Source organism: Ranitomeya imitator, chromosome 2 (genome assembly GCF_032444005.1).
Source record: "Ranitomeya imitator isolate aRanImi1 chromosome 2, aRanImi1.pri, whole genome shotgun sequence".
Taxonomy (NCBI): Eukaryota; Metazoa; Chordata; class Amphibia; order Anura; family Dendrobatidae; genus Ranitomeya; species Ranitomeya imitator.
The window spans coordinates 193,330,469-193,349,628 of record NC_091283.1 but is presented as its reverse complement, the minus strand read 5'-3'; the positions used below and the strand labels follow the sequence as shown (position 1 = coordinate 193,349,628).

General features: G+C 41.9%; 1 protein-coding gene across 2 annotated transcripts in view; it reads right to left on the bottom strand.

Annotated features, from left to right (window-relative positions):
* The window catches only part of PDZD4 (PDZ domain containing 4), a 194,599-nt gene that overhangs the window by 88,213 nt on the left and 87,226 nt on the right, over positions 1 to 19,160 (bottom strand). The window lies entirely within an intron of this gene.

Below are 19,160 nucleotides of genomic sequence, written 5' to 3'. Positions count from 1 at the left end.
CCACCGAGATACCAGAATAGATTCTCTAATTACAACAAGACCTTCCTTACCCTCAATAAATTAAAATCTCCCGTCATCAGCATCATCTCTACCGGGTGAATATTGGAGAATTCCTATTCCAAGGTAATAAATAACGTACCCAACTGGTTTATCCACTCGAGGATATGAAATGCAATCAACACCTTCCTCCCCAAGTCATTTGCAAGAGATGGACTAAATCTTTCCAAATAACTGTTAGCTTTATCATGAGTGCACGTTGCAGTCACTTATTACTGGGGGATGTGAGCCAAAAATCCCACCAGTAATTAGAGGCATCTCCTATACTGTAGGGCAAATGATATCATTTACAATCCCTACGTCTGATGCTCCCTTATCAGTCACGGAAATGTCTCTCTGGAGGTAATCATTGAATGAAGATGTCTGAAGACCAGTAGACATCCAAAGTTCTCCGAAGGAAAAGTACCACCACAGTCTTCACTAAGCATCTACACAGAGGGCATGTACAGTGAATGCCTGGAATACAGTGGTCCCGTGCTCAGGTCATCTGCTCTTTATAGAGGTAAATCATCTCTCATACACCAGGTTCTCTGGTTATTTGTTGTCCACAATTATTCCGAGACAGTAATGGGTTCTGTACAAGCTGCAATATGAAGTGTAACCATCGTGCTAGGAGAAAGAGTAAACTTAGTTTAGAAAAGACCTGTCACCAGGTCAAAAGTGACCAGTTTTTTTTTATTCCCATCCCTCAAAATTCTATTTATTGAAAAATTAAAAGAACAGGTTGCAGGAGTGAAAGGAAAACATCTTATGGATGGCGGCCGTTTCGCACCCACTAGCACTTCAACTGGTCCTTACCGTCGTTTGGCTTTCCGTATAAGTGTAAGGACAAGTAGCGTGGTTGGATTACAGATTAGGTCGGCATCAGCAGGTGTAATGTGATCTCTCAGTGTAGACAGATTTGTGGACAGATTTGAGCACTAAAAGAAGGATATTTCCCTAATAGGTTTTATTATAAAGTTTCTTATCTTTACTTATTCAGTTGATTTATGAAAAAAAAAAAATTGTTGCTAAGTTTTAACTGTTTTTGGTGACTTTTCTTCAGGAGCTATCACACCCATCACCCATATCTCAGTACACCATTGTTCTCTATGCACACCTTCAGAAGAAACCCCCAGGACTGCTAAGATATCTATGGAGGATGAAGGCTTAAGATGTTCTGAGACATCATTGTTCATGGGTCATGTCTACCTATATAAGAAGAGCCCTTTATCACAATGGTTGTGATACTATCCAGAAAGGGAAAGAAAAAGAGCGTTATGAGAAATACAGCATATCCCCTACTTATTGGTTCTCCTGATCTTGGATGGAGGGATGTTTTCTGAATGTTGTGAGTGGTAATCCTTTTTAAGGTAGTAATGGCTATTGCTTACTACTTGAAGCTTGCAAGCAGCCTTACAATTATAAATTAGCAAGAAGTGACACATGAGTATATGACAACGAAGCAAAAAAGGTGTAAGAACTAGAAGAACCATAGAAGAAATTTAGAAAATTAGGGCTCCACGTCTGGATAGTCCAATCCTTCCTTTTCATGAACCATGTGAAACTTTGGAACTTCCTGTCAACACAATCCTTGAAGAAATTTCCACTCCATTCCTTGAAGATTCGCCTATCCTTGGAAGCATGGAAAGGTGGAGATATTGTGATCTTAAACCCACTGAGATTTTTCTTATCAATATGGCATGCTATTCTGAGAGCTTTGCACCAGATGAAGCCATATCAATGTCAAAGTTTTTAAACTTTTTAAGTTTTATTTTTAAATGATATATTGTGAGTTCAAGGGATTCACGACTTTGTTTGAAGTGTCCCCTGGAGTAGCCTTCTAAAGGTTACTTACTACCTAAGATTTTAGTAGAATAAATCCTTATTGTTCTCATCCTTCAATACATGGAGGAGACGTTTCCTATTTCTCATAGATTAAAAAAGCACTCTACTTAGACATGGAGCACCAAGGGATTCGGCATATAATATGGGATAAAAGGACACAACTCTGAAAAGTACTGGTACAATTTATCAGACTCAGCGTGAAATAGAGGTCCTTATGTCCAGAGAATAGTCTTCCCTACTGTCCTTAGCCCAGTTATATTCTTCTAATTTATAATTTCATGGAAATCTCTTCAATTAAAAGTCTTCGACTCTTCTTCTCTTTGCACTGAGATCCACAGAGACGAAAACATAAGCTGAGAAGACTTTTAACTCCGGACTCTAAGATGCGTATGATTGTACAGTACAGATCAAAAGTTTGGACACACCTTCTCATTGAAAGATTTTTCTGTATTTTCATGACTATGAAAATTGTAAATTCACACTGAAGGCATCAAAACTAAGAATTAACACATGTGGAATTATATACTGAATAAAAAAAGTGTGAAACAACTGAAAATATGTCTTATATTCTAGGTTCTTCAAAGTGGCCACCTTTTGCTTTGATGACTGCTTTGCACACTCTTGGCATTCTCTTGATGAGCTTCAAGTGGTAGTCACCGGGAATGTTCTTCCAACAATCTTGGAGTTCCCAGAGATGCTTAGCACTTGTTGGCCCTTTTGCCTTCACTCTGCGGTCCAGTTCATCCCAAACCATCTCGATTGGGTTCAGTTCTGGTGACTGTGGAGGCCAGGTCATTTGGCGTAGCACCCCATCACTCTCCTTCTTGGTCAAATAGCCCTTACACAGCCTGGAGGTGTGTTTGGGGTCATTGTCCTGTGGAAAAATAAATGATGGTCCAACTAAACGCAAACCGGATGGAATAGCATGCCGCTGCAAGATGCTGTGGTAGCCATGCTGGTTCAGTATGCCTTCAGTTTTGAATAAATCCCCAACAGTGTCACCAGCAAAACACCCCCACACCATCACACCTCCTCCTCCATGCTTCACGGTGGGAACCAGGCATGTAGAGTCCATCCGTTCACCTTTTCTGCGTCGCACAAAGATACGGTGGTTGGAACCAAAGATCTTAAATTTGGACTCATCAGACCAAAGCACAGATTTTCACTGGCCTAATGTCCATTCCTTGTGTTCTTTAGCCCAAACAAGTCTCTTCTGCTTGTTGCCTGTCCTTAGCAGTGGTTTCCTAGCAGCTATTTTACCATGAAGGCCTGCTGCACAAAGTCTCCTCTTAACAGTTGTTGTAGAGATGTGTCTGCTGCTAGAACTCTGTGTGGCATTGACCTGGTCTCTACTCTGAGCTGCTGTTAACCTGCGATTTCTGAGGCTGGTGACTCGGATAAACTTATCCTCAGAAGCAGAGGTGACTTTTGGTCTTCCTTTCCTGTGGTGGTCCTCATGTGAGCCAGTTTCTTTGTAGCGCTTGATGGTTTTTTCAACTGCACTTGGGGACACTTTCAAAGTTTTCCCAATTTTTTGGACTGACTGACCTTCATTTCTTAAAGTAACGATGGCCACTCGTTTTTCTTTACTTAGCTGCTTTTTTCTTGCCATAATAGAAATTCTAACAGTCTATTCAGTAGGACTATCAGCTGTGTATCCACCAGACTTCTGCACAACACAACTGATGGTCCCAACCCCATTTATAAGGCAAGAAATCCCACTTATTAGACCTGACAGGGCACACCTGTGAAGTGAAAACCATTCCCGGTGACTACCTCTTGAAGCTTATCAAGAGAATGCCATGGGTGTTGCAAAGCAGTCATCAAAGCAAAAAGTGGCTACTTTGAAGAACCTAGAATATAAGACATATTTTCAGTTGTTTTACACTTTTTTGTTAAGTATATAATTCCACATGTGTTCATTCATAGTTTTGATGCCTTCAATGTGAATTTACAATTTTCATAGTCATGAAAATACAGAAAAATCTTTCAATGAGAAGGTGTGTCCAAACTTTTGGTCTGTACTGTATGTAGGGAGTATCCTAATGGTTGCATTGCCCATCTATGTGTAGACCTTCACCTCGAACCTAGTTCTGCTCTGACATAGGAAAGTTCAGAGGTTACCAGGATCTTCATCAAGTATTTGGAATATGAGGACAATAATGCCATGATACAACCACAATATTAGTGTGATCTGCTGCCTATTACATAAAACCATACATTAAATAATAACCGTACCACATAATGCTGGAAAATAGTGCCAACATAACAATGCCTAGCTGTAAAGACATGACATTACCAAACATTGCCAAAACAAAAGTTCTCTACAGTGCCCAACTATCGTTTCTAAATAATACCATGGTGTCATTGGACCATTAGGTTGAGCAGTCAAGGCCCTCAAAGGGAACCAGACACAATAAACTCGCGGTCTGATCTGCGGGTGGCAAGTCATAAAGCTGGAGGAGCTAAGCAGATTGATATACTTATAGCTTTGTGGGAAATGTTTCAGTATACCTTGAAGGGAATTCTCAAGTTTAGAAGTTATCCTCTATCCTTGGAATAGCATCTTGTTCTTTGGGGGTCCGACTGCTGGGATACCGAGAACCAGAGAACCATGTAAAAGTAGTGGTGGTTGAACATGCTCCGTTCATTCTTATAGGTGTGCCGAAGACCAGCTAAGGGCAGCTTGTTTTTGGAATTTATTAGATGTCCTATTGGACACCCAGCGATTTGGAAGTTATAATTTATGAGGTTTTGTAACATTGCGTTTAAGCACTCGTTCAGTGGGTCACATTGGGGCTTACATCCGAATCCCCGAAAACGATATTGTCACTCCGAATACTACGATAAAGGGGCAGGACGGCATATTTGGAACCCGCACCTGTCCCTGCCACTATAGGGCCCTGGCTAACCCTTATCTCGGGGGTACCCTTGAAGGTTGGGAGGCCCGAGCCGCCAGCGTAACCCTGTCTCCTATGCAGACCCTATAGTCACCCCCACTCCCCCCAAGAGTGGACTGCACCAGTGTAAACTATAACAACTTACAGGAAAACAAACAATGAAAAGGAAACCCAAACTTAGCTTAATTCAGCAAGAAACAGCACAACAGGAAGAAACACCAGATTAAACGGACACAGCAGAAGATCAGCAGATCCCAGCTAGATCCTACTACTGGCTTGGTCGCTGAACAATGAACTAACACCGACAGTCAGCTGATGAACCAGGTGACCTTTTAAAGGATGGAGGGAGTGGTCATTACAAGCATCAGCTGAGCTAGAAGCAATGCAGTAACATCAGCGGCCACCAGGGGGAAAGAAACTGCATTAACCCCCGAAGACCAGAAAGGAAAAAATGTCTTTAACTGAAGCAAATCAGATCTGCCACAGATCCAAACATGGATCGTGACAGATATTTAGATGTATGCACTGACGGGACTGTAGGCTACAATGGTGCTGGAGACTTCTTCTAGGTGTCCGCCTCCAGTAGGCGTATACGCCCGAGAATGATGCACGGAAGAGCACACGTTTGCTCTGTCTGCACCATTATAATCTATGGCCCTGTCGGCGCATACTTCCCAATCCTGTTTTGCGGGGGTTCAGACGTATGTCCTGATGTGAGCCCCTGAACTGGTGCCTAAACGCAATCTGAAAGCACCCTAAGGGATAGCTTCCAAACTTGAGAATATTTCAGAAAACAGTAGAATAACCCTTTAACTTTAAATTCCAGCTCATTCTGGTTTTCGGAGTCAAGTAGGCAGTTTTATCAGTGATTGACAGCCGGTGTAAATGTGCATATAGGTATAGTTACTAAGCAAATAGAACCTCCCACTGGACTTCTAGCCAAGAATGAACAGGAATTAAAACGAAAAAGGTACAAGTTATGTTATTTCTTTCCCATATTATGATGTGGTGGGAAAATATTTTCCAACCGTGAGCGCCGGGCGTAAGCAGCGCCATCCTACCAGCCAATCACATGACTGAGGATCGCTATACAGGTTCCGTTTAGTATTCCCTACAAAAATGAAGGCAATAAAAGAACATAAAAAGACAACTGACCTGTGATCCGGTCATATCAGGCCAATCATTGAGAAAACTGCTGTACATACAGTTCTTTATATTCCTGTCTGAAACCAAGTGCCTCTCAGAAATTAAATTACATCCAAGTACCCGTAGAGCTATCATGGTGTCATGTAATGCGCACAGAATGGAGCATGTGGACAGTAAATATACCCATTCAAGACATGGCATGGAGTCCTCTGGGTCAAACATGGTTGAGAGGTGGAGAATCTAGGTCGTAGACCACCAATGAAGGAGCCTCCTTCATTGGTGGTCTACGACCTAGATTCTCCACCTTCAAGGAGGTCTAACTTTACACCACCCAGAACTTGAATAATAAACTAATCTTCTACCTTAGATGAAAAGAGATTGAAACATTAAACTCTTTTTGATACCTAGATTACAATGGAATCAAATATTAACTTAATCTTCTACCCTAGACCGTCAAGGAAGGGAGGATTACCTTAGATCACCAGGAAATCCCATATTAACTGCCTTACTACTAAAGAAAAGAGAAATACCCTGCTCTTCTGCAGGTCAGGTGATCATGGCATCCCGGCTCCCTTCTGTGAGGTCACATTCCCAGGACTGGTAGGCTGGCTCAGGTGGCTGCACCCGGACTAAGTATTCAGGCAGTTGGCCTCCGCACTGTTACTATGGACTGTTTCCTTGATTAGAACTTACTAACAAACTTATCACAGAGTAATTCTGATTTACTAATGGCCCGTTTTTACCTTGTGATAAACCCAGCTCTGCTATATTCTGCTATACCGCTGGCCAACTGTGCTAACAGTTCATCCTTGGACTCTGTGACAAACTCAGCTCTACAATATTGCTGATTAACTCTGCTGTATCACTGGTCAGTACAGCCTTGAACTTTGTGACAAACTGAACTGTACTATATCACTGATTCATCTCTGCTGTACCTTTGCCAGCTCTGCATCGGACTCTGTGACAAACACAGCTCTACTGTAATGCTGAATCAACCTACCACTGCCAACTTTGCATTGGACTCTGTGACAAACTAAGCTCTGCTATATTGCTGAGTAAACTCAGCTATGCTCCACTAGTTCCCCATTGTTGAGTCTTCTCTGTTTCCTGGTGGATTACAACTCTGTTACACATGTGTAGCCATAATCAGAACTTGTTCCATCCATCCGATCCCGTTTATTCCTCCAGTTACCTTTACACCTTTTGACCCATCTGGATCTCCCTGTTGTACCAGCATCATCTGTCCCTGCTGCCTAGGACCTGCTTATACGGACCAAGGGCTTCAAGGAGACACCTCGCCAGGGAAGACAAAGCAGTCACAAATTTTTATGGTATTTCCTTTTTTTTTAATTATTTTGCCACGCCATAGCTCAAACATAGGCAACTTACATATTTTTTTATTTTTGTATTATTATTTATTCTTTTTGCTTTTGTCATGTAAGAGAATGCGCCTGTATCACACTGTGTTTTCTATATTTCTCTTTCTACTGTCCTCAGACGCCATGCCAGAGGTCAAAGTATCGGCCACAAATGGTTCCACATTCTGAAGAAGATCAGAAAAATCCATTATCCCGCGCCTGGGCGGAAGACGCATACAGTTTTCTTTTCCTTTTAACAAGCACATAAAGTCTGTTCCCGTTATCTGTATGCGCCCGAGGCAAAATATTAGATTACAAATGTTTCGTTCTACAAGGGAAAAAATTGTATTTACTCTACAAAGAACGTAGCAACAAAAACAGAGGAAAAATAATGACTCCGACGCGTCCATCATGCTGACAGAGCTGCTTACTGAAGGTGAATAAGCACGTCTTATTATCTGCCCGAACACAAGTTAAAATCAATACTACAATACCAAAACTCCTCGGAGGTTACACTTTTTGACCTTTTCCAAGTTATTTTTGTTCGTGGCTCAAAATTAGATTTTGCCCTAGATTTTTGGGATTAATTACTCTAGGATGGCACCCAGTGATAGATCATATCAAGAACCGTGTGTTGTCCTTGTGGGACTCTTTCTCCAGCACTGATTAGTCAGAGATGTTTGATGGATTATTCTACAGTAATGTGCCGTGAAGGAATGCTTCTTCACCACAGATAATAGCACAATTTCTTTATTAATCACAGTGGAACAATGAATATTCTGTTGTCTTTTTGTCCGGAAAACGAGAGTGGGATTGATTCTAAAAAAAAACAATGGGATCCAATCGACTGGAAAAGGCTAAAAGGATTAAAAAATGAAAAGTAAATAGAATGTGCATTCAGAAAATGATCTCTTATCTAAATCCAAATTTTTGGATTTTTTTTTAAATCTAAATCAGTGTTTTGTTACATTTATTTTATTTTTTTTATATCATGATAAATATTAAAAAGATGGAAAAGAAGAACGGAACTGGAGGTATAGAAGATGGGTGAAGGGTGAGATCAAAGGTGTAGTATAATGCGTTTATATTTTTTTTTCACCCTATCCCAGCCCTAAAAATAATCAAGAAAAATGGGGGCCCATAATTCCAACATTTTGCTTGATTCGAGCAAATCAGATGTTTTTGGGAAATTGGAAGCGATTCGTTTCGAGACCTTTCGTTGATACCTTGTCTGTGAGGATAATAAGACATCTGAAAAGTCTTCTGTAAAGAACAAGAAAGGACAGTAATATACATCTCTAATTACCTTTCATTGAAACACTGTCAGAGAATAATGAAACTTCTGAAAAGTCTTCTGTAAAGAGCAAGAAAGGACATTGATATATATATCTAGATACCTTTCATTGAAACCCTGTCTGTGAGGATAGTGAGACTTCTGAAAAGTCATCTGTAAAGCACAAGAAATGATGGTAATATACATCTCTAATTACCTTTCATGAAAACCCCGTCTGTAAGGACAATGAATGATATCTCTGAAAGTCTTTTGTAAAGAACAAGAAAAAAGGAAAGTAATGAACCAGGAGTCTTCTGTAAAGAACAGGATGTCTAAAGCAGGGGTGTCAAACTGCATTCCTCAAGGGCTGCAAACAGGTCATGTTTTCAGGATTTCCTTGTATTGCACAGGTGATAATTTAATCACCTACACACATCATGATTCCAGCACCTTTTGCAATGCTAAGGAAATCTTGAAAACACGCACGGTTTGCGGCCCTCGAGGAATGCAGTTTGACACCCCTGGTCTAATGTAACCTCAAAGGTCAGTGTGAAAATTGTAAGATTTCTATTTTTTCTTTTAATACAAATTGTGATATGAAAAAAAGATTGCCCAAATAAAAAAAAAACAAAAGCATTTAACAAAAAATATGATTTAAACAATCATTTAAAATTCCTTTTAAATAAAGTGGAGAAAACTATTTATTGATGATCTGCTCAAGGAAGTCCTCGGACTAGTAAAATCCACGAATGATCAAAGTGAGAGTCCAGTTTGGATTGTCTCCTTTGGCTAGAAGGTTCTTCTGATGACGAGCTGATTACATTGAACCACTGCATGGACATCTAGTGATCAGCTGTAACGCCTCTTCAGCATCTCCAAATAAATAAAATATGTATAGTACTTTTCAAATAAAAAGGAGTCCATTGATCTCCATCGTTGTGAGCTCCATTGTCCCTCTAACCCTCAGGCTTAAGTTTGCCTGGTGCCACTGGTATAGGAATGAATGGGGTCGCATTGTGTAACCTATACTACCCCGACCACTGCAAGCAGGTCGCAAAAATCAGACTAGGCTGGATTGTTTTGTGACTTGCCCGCCAAGGTAGTGTAGATGTCACAACGCGATCCTGGCCACTTCTGTAGCACCGAGATGCAGAAATGGCACCAAGCCAACTTTGGGTGCTCTACAGTTGTTGCTGTATAGCTCAAGCCTTATCTGTTTATTTGAGAATCTTCATCCAATATTGATGATTTACTAGGACTGGTAAAATATAGACCCATCTACAGCGTGATAGACAGTGATATATTTTTTTTGTTAATGGCCGCTTCACCGAAGATGAAAACAAGGACTCTAGTCCTACCTATTAAAGTAGCAATTCTAATAGTCAATATCCACCTTTCAAGTAGCCTTACCACATGATGTAGGATAGAAAGCCAAATTAGAAGTTCAATTTTCAGACACGTGTTTCGGGTTTTATGCCCCTCATCAGTGCAAAGTAGGATAACTGGTTGGCCAGTCATAATTTTTTTGAACATTATGCATGGCAAAGCATTGTGGATATCTAGTAGAATCTCAGAAACTATATACGTATGGTACCCCTAACCTGTGACACAACGGTTTAGTCTTCCAGTAGGTCTTCCTGTTGTAGTCATGGACAAAAGTTCACATAGAGACATAGGGAGAGAGATCAGAATAGGGAGGCTCCACCAAGCCAGTTATAGATGCTGGCCCTCCACTATAGATGCTGACCCCCACTGGCCTTCTAAATTAGAAGGATGTGTGCTTGAACAATAGGATAGAAGATATGGTAAGATATGGTGTGTAGGATGAGTAGGTTTGTTGGTTTGGGAAGGGAATCAATGAGGAGGAATTAAATTTTTTTTGTAAGTTTGTAAAAAAGACACTGTAGCTATTACAGTGGCATGAAAAAGTTTGGGCACCCCTGGGCAAAATTACTATAATTGTGAACAGTTAAGCAAGTTGATCAGGGGACTGTGAGGGCAATTGTAAAACTTTCTGCTTGCGCCTTTTGAGGTTTAGCCACAGATTTTCAATGATGTTAAGATCAGGGGACTGTGAGGGCCATTGTAAAACCTTCAGCTTGCGCCTTTTGAGGTCATCTATTGTGGTTTGACATGTGTTTAGGATCATTATCCATTGACATCCTCTTTTCAGCTTCAGCTTTTTTACAAATGGTTTATGTTTCGATCAAGGATTTGTTGAAATTTTATTGAATCCATTTTTCCCTCTACCCGTAAATTGTTTCCTGTGTCATTGGCTGCAACACAACCCTCAAGCATGATTGATCCACCCCCATGCTTAATGGTTGGTGAGATGTTCTTTTCCTGAAATTTTGTGCCCTTTTTCTCCACACAAACCTTTAATCATGTGGCCATAGAGTTCTATTTTAACCTCATCTGCCCACAGGACTTGTTTCCAAAATTAATTAAGGTTTGTTTAGATGTTCTTTTGTATACACCTGATGCTGAAATTTATGGTGAGGACGCAGGAGAGGTTTTCTGCTGATGACTCTTCCATGAAGGCCATATTTGTGCAGGTGTCTCTGAACAGTAGAACAATGTACCACAATTCCAGAGTCTGCTAAATCTTTCTGAAGGTCTTTTGCAGTCAAGTGGGTGTTCTGATTTGCCAGGTTTTTTATACCTAATTTAAGAGCAGCATGATGTAGAGAATGAGACCCTGATTCCAGAGATGTGTCACTTAATGGGCTGCTTCTTGTAGTTTTTATAAAATCGTTGTTTTATCAGCAGGAGATTATCACTCGAGGACTAGTAAACCTTCCGACATGTAGTCCTCCATATTCATAAGCTCTGTATAATCTCACTTCTACCTACCAACTTTCTGCCTATGCGCAGTGTAGCAGTGTATACAGGAATCTGTCAATCAGTGGTGTGGGTGGGGTTATACACTGCTCAGCATTTAGAGAAGTGATAGATGTGCAGCAGATAAAACAGTTTTTAGTTAAAAAAGCAGCAAGCAGCCCAATAAAGTAAGTGATACATCGCTGGAATCAGGGTCTTTGACCCTACATCATACTGCTCTCAGATGGAGTAGCAAAAGCCTGGTGACAGATTCCCTTTAATATGGCATGGAGCAAAGCTTTGTGGGTGTTTAACTAAACTATTATCAAGTTAAGCTCGGAAAATGGAATCGTGATAATAATGTGTAATATTGACCTTTACCTACCGAAATAATATTATATCTGGATGAATATGGCTGGGGCACAATGCACTGAATATTCACAGAATGTACTTATGCTTATTAGTCGGTGGATTTGGTGTCGCGCAGTCACGAATTTCAAGGCACTATGGTTCTATTTGTATTTATCATGCAAAAATACTGAAATATTCAAAACCGTAGTGTCTCTAATTGAATGCAAATACATAGCACTCATGTGGAGTGGTATAAGCAATGAAACAGTGACTGCACCACTTTGACTGTAATGAATGAACCCTTTAAAAATAATGGACTGCAGCTGCGTTGCGGTGGACTTAGTCTATCTGGGTAGACTATATGGGGTTACGTTTCATTTTGTTTTCTGGAATTTTAATAAAGCACAATGTCATTTTGTTTTCTAAATATATTGCATTTGTATGAATAATGAGCTAGTATTAAAGGGGAGAAAACATGAAATATGTTTCACTACTAAGAAAAACAGCAAACTTTTTCAGCAATTCACAGTCATGGTAATAGCAACTTACCAGACAGTGAACAAAGCAGCTCTCTCTCCTCTCTCCTAGCAGAAAGTCCAAGAAAGCAACCATCAGCTGGCTATCTGGACAATTTTGGACATCTATGAGACTGAAGGTAAGTATACGTCATTTTAGTGTTTTTTGTGGACCTCTGCTGTGACAGATAGGGACCAGAAGGTCACGTTTCACGAACTCCTGCACTGGTTAGAAGTACTTCACCATGTTATTTAAACAGTGCAGGGTTTTTTTTCATTGCTGGCAATGCAAGGGTTAATCTGTTAATTTGAAGCTCCTGGAGATCTCCAACCTGGAATGTCTCAGCTGTTCAGTGTTGGCCACTCCCCTCTGCTATATATGCTCGCCTTTGGCACCTAGGGATTGTCAGTGTTAGTTCTTATTGCCTGGTTTGGAGTTGGAGGTATAGTTCATGGTTGGAGTTGCCGTTTGGAGAATTGTTGCTTGGAGTTTTGTTTGTGTGTACACCCTCATCCTCTTCTATTTGGTTTCTCCTTCTATTTACTCCCTTGTTTTCCGCTCTTTGTTTGGTGAGTGTATTTTGTATTGTTTGAATTTTCATTTATCCTTGTCCATTTTCCCTTGTTTGTCTGGTTAGTGCGTTCCTATACACCTCAGCTTTCGACTATCCTGGATGGGGGATGGGACAGATATATCATATGGTTGATATAGGAACATAGCAAGGCATGTGAACCTGCCGTCTCCACCTTCAAGAGAAATTCAGGGGACAGGGATGGACTAGGGCACCTCTAGTCCTAAGGACCTGATTAGCACCCACAGTCCTAAGGCATTGCGTGACAATTAAACTATATTCTAATAATACTTTTTATCAGATTGTTTTGAACCCCTTTTTAAAGTGGCTGTCCTGGACTTTAACATTGATAGCCTATTCTTTGGATAAGTCATCAATGCCTGATTGGTGGTGGTGTGACACCCTGCACCCCTGCTGATCAGCTGTTCCCAGGTACCAGATGAAATGCTCAGTTATGGAGCTGCACCGCACAGCTCCGTCAACGGGTTAGTGGTCGTGGCCGGGTACTGCACATCCACTCCGTATTGATCCGAATAGGAAACACATGTGCAGTACCTGACCGCGGCCACTATACAGTTGATGGAGATATGCTGTGCATAACCGAGCAGTTCTGGCAGACACCGTTAACAGCTGATTGACGGGGGTGCAGGTTGTCGCACCCCAACCGATCAGACATTGAAGACCAAAGGATAGGCTATCAATGTCAACGTCCCATACAATCGCTATAAAAATCTTAAACAGTAGGTCCAATAAAAAAACAGTAAAAAACACACTGATGTTATTCCTGACAAACTGTTGATCGGTGATAAATGTCTGGTCATGGAGAGTTCCACATCTTGGACCTCCACCAATCATTTAAAATAGGTTTTAGATGTTCCCCCTTCCTCCTTACTTGGTTGATGATGCCCCTGCTACACAACTTAGTGTCTACATGGCTGATGGACACTTTCTCTATCAGTCTCATGGACCTTGCATGGAGGGGCACCTCATGTGCTCAACTCTTGCTCTAAAGTTCTCCTGACTTTGTCCATATATTAAGGTGAATAGATGGAGTCGGGACCCCAATTCTAGTGATCATTGTAGCCCTAGGAAGCAGACATTTATTACCTGTGCATAAGTAATAAATGTCTATTGTGAGTAAACTTTTTGAGACACTGTTAGGTATACTCAGCCTAACATCTACACTTTTTTATGGGGTTGTCAGTCTGCGTGTCTTACAACCAGTAACACCAGTCGGTCTAATTTAATCTTGTTGATGTCTTCATCTTGTCCTCTGCTATACCGATTCCTCTTCAATTAGTCCATTCTGCTACATCACTGTTCCAGCTCTGCTGCCATTGTTGCTGTTCAGTTCCTCCAGTTGGCTTTGATTTAGGTTTGCCACTTCGATTTCAACTAGAATGCCTTGCGGCACCAACTCCGCCTGTCCGTGCTGCAATAGAATTGCTCAATTGGATGAAGGACTATATGGATTCACCTTTCCAGGTAAGATATGGCATTTATCCATGTCTTCTTTTTGGAGATACATTGAGAGGGATCCCCATAAATCACTATATCAGATTAGGAGTCCTGTAACCTCTGTTGGTGCTCTCAGGTCAAACCACATTGGTAGGAAATAACTGTTTTGTCCACCTTTCAGAAGTGTCCTCTAGTCTGGGTGGTGTTGCGTGGAACAGTATGGTTGCTTTATCATCATCCATAGACTCCTGTGCAAACGTATGTCCATATCCTCCAAGTTTAGCCCAGCTGAAGGTCACAGTGGAGCATATGGAACCCCATTCTCTTGAAAAGTAAGTTTGCTATCTCCATGCCTTTTTTTGAAAACCCAAAAAGCAATGACGAATCAGATTTTACCACAAAGCCTCTTCATAATGACCAAAGCCTTCATCAAGTGGAGGCAGGAACAATACATCATTGGCCGTAAGACTAAATTCTCAGTATTCATCACCAACAGCCACATACATGATAAATAGCCCACAACAACATGCATGTGACATAAAATATTATGGGCCTAGCTTCTCCATTTATAAATCATGATCAACGCCAATAGAGCAGAAGCAAGAAGCAGCCTGACTCATATGACAACTTGGCACTCCCTGAGCCAGTGCTTCCCTGACCTTGACTCACACATTATGCCAGGTGCCGTACAGGAAAAATTATAAAAATCATACAGATATATCAAAAGAGGGGACATATACCCCTCACATTGAACATATGAGATTAATTATAACTAGGGAAGTGGCAAACAACTAATTATAACTGAGGAAGTGAGGAAGAGCTGACATTTCAATCTCCATTGTAGTAGGGACCCCCTGCAGTGACCAGATAATTACAAATGGAGATGTGCTCCGAGGGCCAGACACTAAACTTGGGATTCATTTATTCAGAGGTGGAGTGTCACAACACAGCTGTCGGGTGACCCAGGACCAAGGGCTCCTTCCTTGTCCCTAACACAAGGGAACGCAATAGCTCGCCCTACTCTCTGGGATACTTCTGAAGGTGAAGATGCCGGGGCCTCCACCCTTGCCTTATCTCCTGAGTCAGCCCTTCGTCTGTTTTCTTCCCCCACCCAGGGAAGAGGGACGCTACTGTGCACTGTAGTACACCAAGCCGACAAACAGAAAACTCCAGGCATACAAAATATTTACTCACATATAACAGAGGAATGCATCAGGGCATGGAAGTAGTGGAATAAACCAAAATAAAGAATGATATGGAATTACCACACATACAAACCATGCTAGCTCTTACAAGGATTTGTAACAGAGCCCAGATTATAAAGGGGAAAGGAGTGACTAACTGAGCTCAGCTGTGAGCACTTAGATTTCCAACCCATGCTCTGCCAGAAGGAATAAACACATTTAAAGGGAACCTGTCACCCCCAAAATCGAGGTTGAGCTTTGCCCACCAGCATCATGGGCTTATCTACAGCATTCTGTAATGCTGTAGATAAGCCCCCGATGTACCCTAAAAGATAAGAAAAAGAGGTTAGATTATACTCACCCAGGGGCGGTCCTGATCCCGGTCCGGTCCAATGGGTGTCGCGGTCCGATCCAGCGCCTCCCATCTTCATCAGATGACGTCCTCTTCCGGTCTTCACGCTGCAGCTGCGGTGCAAGCGTACTTTGTCTGCCTTGTTGAGGGCAGAGCAAAGTACTGCAGTGCGCAGGAGCCGGGCCTCTCTGACAAAGTACGCCTGTACCAGAGCCGCAGCGTGAAGACCAGAAGAGGACGTCATCGTAAGAAGATGGGAGGCACCGGACCTGACTGCGACGCCCATCGTACCGGACAGCCCGCCCAGGTGAGTATAATATAACCTCTTTTTCTCATCTTTTAGGATACATCGGGGGATTATCTACAGCATTACAGAATGCTGTAGATAAGCCCCTGATGCAGGTGGGCTTAGCTCACCCTCGATTTTGGGGGTGACAGGTTCCCTTTAAATGAAAGAGAAACTTCTTCTTAGTGCCGGACTAGGAGCAATATGACGCTCCATTCTTCTGGCTCCACACTCTCGCGGTAACCCTGTGATATGGAGAAGTACACCTTCAAGGCTAAAGCTTCCTTTGATCAAAGCACTGATTGCAGACCAGTTGGAACCAGTGGTCAGTGATAAATATTGGAGTTTGCATCAATCCGATATTTATGAGATATATTTTCAGCATCATAGTGAAGGGACAAACATAACACATTCAGTCACATCACCATAAGGCCATTCTAAACCCTCTAACTTAATAGCTAACAGATGGCTGATGCTATCCATGCCATGTTTCATCATTACTGTGGTTAGCACTACAGCCTTGCAGTGCTTGAGTCCTGTGTTCAAATCCCACCAAGGACAACATCTGCAAGGAGTTTGTATGTTATCCCCGTGATTGCTTGGGTTTCCTCTGGGTTCTCCAGTTTCCTCCAACATTCCAAAGACATACTGATAGGGAATCTAGATTGTGAGCCCCATCGGGGACAGCGATGATAATGTGTGCAAACTGTAAAGCACTGTGGAATATGTTAGCGCTATATAAAAATAAAGATTATTATTATTATAGAAAGGTACAATCCCAATAGGAAACATGACAACAATATCTACCGCCTGGGACCTCCAGAAGCAAAGATATCCTGAAAGTTGGGGTTCTCAAACTTCTAAAAGACTAAGTAAATTCCTCAACCAGCACCAAAATGAGTTCACCAAGGGGAGGTATGTGGGTGTAACCTTGATCTTATAACAATGAGAGTTTGGGTCTCTGTCATTGCTCATTCTGGAAGACATCGGTCGCTGTGAGAGTGATACATTTTCTTATTCAGAGTGCTTCCCTCCTTAAAGATAAGAAGATAAGAGCCATTCCTGCAACATCAGGTTTACTGCTTCTCTTTCGTTATTCCTTTTTATTTTATGCAAAAATGTATACTGTATTGTTTTGTCCTATTTTGTATCATCTTTGTATATTTTTATAAACACTGCCTACCTTTCCGGATTAAATATATAAAATTGAATAGCTCTGCTCCTCTTGCTCTGTAAACCGCACCCCTGAAGCCATATTCTACTTGTAACGCATGTCCAGTCTGCCTGTATAAATGATTGGTGGTGGCAGCAGGTAGTTACCTTTGTTATCGCGAAGCTGGCAGTTACTGTACGGGGCATATAAATATTCCATGATCTGGAATCAGAGTTGTACAGTATATACAACATGCTCACTGTGAGTTCACCAATAACTGGCCTAGTAGTGGAAGCAGCCGCGGCATCGTTCATCACTTGTCAGTTAATTGCGTAATTGTCCTGAAGATTGGAGGCAGCAGAGTTGCATTCCCTGTCAAACTAGTGGCAGTAGTGGGATCTACACGACTCTCCCTGCTGTTATCCGTGACACCAGGTCTGTGAGAAATGCCATCCGGCTTTCCTAACTGGGGCTTGCCAATAACCTCCTGTCCCCCAACAGGAATGTCTCATGGCTAGTCCTTAAATTCTCCTTGTTCTCATTCCATTTTCTGTTGTTTTTCGCTAAGCCCGCTAAGTCTTTTGTTACCCTAACTGGTGAAAAGGAGAGTTTGCTTCCACCCTCCAGACTACCTAACACCGGCGGATACGTGGGTGGTTCCACCACACCTTCTCTCCCATCTATACACCTATATACACAAAATATACTCCCCACCTATCAAAAGGAATCCTTGCAATCATCCTGGCTCTCCCTAGGTCTATTTGAGCTATATCTATTCTCCTACATCGCTATCTAAAGTGGCTTCCTACCAGTCCTCCATACATGTCATTAATCGAAAACATCGGGTACATTTTTTGCAATCGTGCCCCATTTTAGGCTGATAGACAAAAGAGATCGACATAGACAGAGAACATTACAAAGACACTTTAAAAAGATTTGTTGATAAAGGAAAGACAGAAGCCAAGCTGTGACAAAAAGTCACCGGGGAAGGCAAGGCGGGTGCTGGAAGCGCAGAACGGAGCATAGCAGAAAGACAGGTTGTCATTAGGGAACTGAGGACGAGACAGGAGAAGTGGCGGCTTCAGATATAGAGGGGGGATTATGAGACTTGAGTTACATGCGAATAATTACCCAATTTTGAAAAATACCATGGAAATATTTACTCATCCCCCTTAGCTCCTATGGGTGGTTATGCCACAGTACCTTCCCCGTTCCCGTTCGTTTGCGCTCACGTAGCTATCCCCTGGAGGCCTGAGATTGCATTGAACATACAAACACGGCGGTAAAACACAGAGCTCGCGTATTATTAACAACAATGGCATTGGAGACGTGCCGCGGCGCAGAGCCCTATCACACACAGACTCCTTTCTCGCACCGCTCGCCCAGACATTACACCGCTCGGCTGCTCCAGCTGTAAGCATGTAATCCATTTAGGACACTTTAGGAAATGAAGATAATCGGTAATGAGATTTAATAGCTCTGTTTGATTGTTTGCTTTTCTTTTTTCCAATAAAGAGCCCCTTCCCCCATCCAGAGCCCTGTGAGAGTACACAGTGCAGGGCAAAACGAGAGGTTTATAGGCTGGTGCAATGCTACGTACTCTCACATCGTAGCTGCACAAGGTCAATTTATGTTTTCAAGGCCTTTTTTTTGTACGTGTAACTGATTGTGACTTTTTAGAACCTTTTTCCTAAATCTTCATTCGATCCATTGTACAGCGATCACACATTAGGACAGCCCCATCCACATGCCCCATTCAAGTCAGCGGGCGCATTAGGGGGTGGTTAGGATTTGCCCTCTGGTCGCAAAATTGCAAATGTGCTGGAAAGACTAGGACTTTCCGCAGGATTCTACGCGCAATGTAACAAGATTGCCCATTCAGTTGCATGAAATACCATGTACTCCTGC